This window comes from Octopus bimaculoides, chromosome 2 (genome assembly GCF_001194135.2).
Source record: "Octopus bimaculoides isolate UCB-OBI-ISO-001 chromosome 2, ASM119413v2, whole genome shotgun sequence".
Classification (NCBI taxonomy): Eukaryota; Metazoa; Mollusca; class Cephalopoda; order Octopoda; family Octopodidae; genus Octopus; species Octopus bimaculoides.
The window spans coordinates 186,678,985-186,681,837 of NC_068982.1; the positions used below are offsets into that span (position 1 = coordinate 186,678,985).

The following is a 2,853-nucleotide window of genomic DNA, read 5'->3' on the forward strand; positions in this document are numbered from 1 at the left end:
CTCTCTCTCTCTCTCTCTCTCTCTCTCTCTCTCTCTCTCTCTCTATTCAAATGCTCCCTGAAATTTAAAAACCCTAAACCAATGTGAAAAATCAAAAGTATACAAAAGTATATGAGGAGGAGGGCCACTACATGGTCACTTGATTTGCTAGAAATAGCTGCCAAATCCCCCTCAAACCACACCCTGTTACTTAAAATAGAGAGGTGGAGCTAGATACACTATGTCTAAAAGAAAACAATGGAATGGTCATCGCTAGAAGGTCTTTCATCATGAGGTCTGCTCATTAAAGATTGATCTGGGGTTAACAAGAACAGTAGCAGCAATTGTTTCGATATGAAAGAGAGAAAGAAAGTTGAGAATTATTTAATTTGAAAATATGATGCTGAGTTGAGAAAGGAAAGAGGACGATGAAATTATTGCTGAAAGGAAGAATTTAACACTGAAATAGTGTTAGATAAGAAAAGAGATTCTGGATTACAAACTTTTTTTCCCCTTGAATAGGAAAACAGTTTGATGTTTTAAACACTGTAACTCTTACATCATTACTGTCATTTAACATTCATGTTCCACAGAATATTTCGAAATACCACAACAATCGAATGCAGAACAAAACAGGCTTACAGTTAGTTGAACAACTGCAAACAAAAATATTACTGAAAAGTGTATGGAAACGGTATTTGTTTTACATACACGTATATACAATTACATATACACATGCACACAATCATACGTACATACACACACACATACACAGACAGCCAAACTAACCTGCAGTTGAAGGAGTCACTTTGGTAGCAACTCTGCTAGAATTCTTCACTTTTTCCATTCAATCATGGTAAACGAAGACAATAAACTATGTACCAGCAGAGTTAGGCTAGACTACAGCTGCTGCTGCTGCTGCTATGACAACAATGAGTTCTTATGCACAATAACTACTTTTGACGTCAGCAATGTGCAGCAAGGAGTCATCTCCTATCAACAACTATCCTAGTTCAGCCAAACCCGGACACTTCTTCGATGAAACAAAGTCTGCTTATTAGCAGGGAACAGTGGTGACCTTTATTTTAATGCTTTGTGTGAAACAAGCTGAAGATTAATGAAGATCAGTTTGCTTGCTGGGAATGAACAGCATCAAAGACTTGAGTGATCATCCTGAGAGAGAGGGAGAGAGAGAGAGAGAGAGAAAGAGAGAGAGAGAGAGAGAGAGAGAGAGCGACGACAACAGTTGATGTCAACATCACAAGTGACAACCCACACAATTTCAGATCCCACCCCCTCACCCCATCAAAACAGCAAAACCCACCGATATTAACCAAAATTAATGGACGTTATTCTGATTATAATCTACTTAAGGGCAATGGATTGAGATAGTCTTAAGAGAAGTGGACAAAAACACCTTGTGATATTTCTTCAGGTTCCAAGGTAGGGAGCTGGCAGAATCATTAGCAATAACTAACTGGCATTCCATTGCTTACGACAATCAGGATTCCAGCTGATCTGATCAACAGAACAGTCTGTTCATGAAAGTAACGTGCAAGTGGCTGAGCACTCCACAGACACATGTGCCCTTAATGTAGTTCTCAGGGCTGGCCCTTTGTAATTACAGGTACAACTCATTTTTGCCAGCTGAGCAGACTAGAGTAATGTGAAATAAAGTGTCTTGTTCAAGGATACAACACGTCACCAGGAATTGAACTCATGATCTTAATATCGTGAGCTGAATGCCCTAACCACTAAGCCATGTGCAGAATCATTAACATGCCAGGCAAAATGCTTTGTTGCATTTCATCTGTTTTTATATTCAGTGTTCAAATTTCGTTGAGGTCACCTTTGCATGTTATCTTTCCAGGGTCGATAGAATAAGCACCAGTTGAACACTGGGTCATTATAATCGACTAGCCCCTCCCCACAAAATTTCAGGCTTTGTGCCTATAGTAGAAAGGATATTTCTTCTGTTCAAATCCCAATGAGATCAACTTAACCTTTCACCGCTTCAGAGTCATTAAAATAAAGTACCAGTCTCATACTGGTGTCAATGGTATAGACAAACCACCTTCCCAATTCTTGGCCCTATTCTCTCTCATAAACCCGTTCTTGTACCATGAGAGCACACTTACACATCTTATCACCAACATCTTTATTGTCTTTCCATCAACTCTCACCTTTCATAAAACGTGGGGTAGCCATGTGTCTCTTATACAGCAAGACACCTGTGCCTGTCTCCTTTCAACATGTGGCACAAAGTCACCTCCTGCTCTTCTGTAATCCACTCAGTGACGGAGAATGGGGACTTTTTTCTTCGTCTTGTAAGTTACTTAGTGACTTCATTAAAAAAAAAAAGCACCTAGAACATTCTGTAAAGTGGTTGACATGAGGAAGGGAACCCAGTTTAGAAAGCATTCCAAAGCAAACCCTGGAGCTCAAAGCAGTCCTTCTAGTTCGTTGAATTCTGTCAAACTGTTCAGCCTGTGCCAGCAATGGGAGTCAGACATTAGCAGTGTTTCTCAACCTTTTTACCCTTGCATAACCCTTAAAATAAATTACATGTCTCCAGGAACTGCACAAAAAAATTTATATACCATATCTTTCATATTATTTTCACCAAAGTTCACATGGCAAATATCATACATTTGCCAGTAGCGCCTGACTGGCCTCCATGCCGGTGGCACATAAAAGCACCCACTACACTTTAGGAGTGGTTGGTGTTAGGAAGGGCATCCAGCTGTAGAAACTCTGCCAAATCAGATTGGAGCCTGGTGCAGCCATCTGGTTCACCAGTCCTCAGTCAAATCGTCCAACCCATGCTAGCATGGAAAGCGGATGTTAAATGATGATGACGATGATATATATATA

General features: G+C 40.1%; 1 protein-coding gene across 4 annotated transcripts in view; it reads right to left on the bottom strand.

Annotated features, from left to right (window-relative positions):
- The window catches only part of LOC106883263 (fibroblast growth factor receptor substrate 2), a 52,573-nt gene that overhangs the window by 34,535 nt on the left and 15,185 nt on the right, over nt 1–2,853 (bottom strand). For 2 of the 4 annotated variants that reach the window (XM_052965791.1, XM_052965789.1), the window contains exon 1: nt 769–912. The exons of the other annotated variants lie outside the window; for them this stretch is intronic. The gene's annotated coding sequence lies outside the window, so the exon portion shown is untranslated. Of the gene's footprint in view, nt 1–768; nt 913–2,853 lie in introns of those variants that run through there. 4 annotated transcript variants of the gene reach the window in all.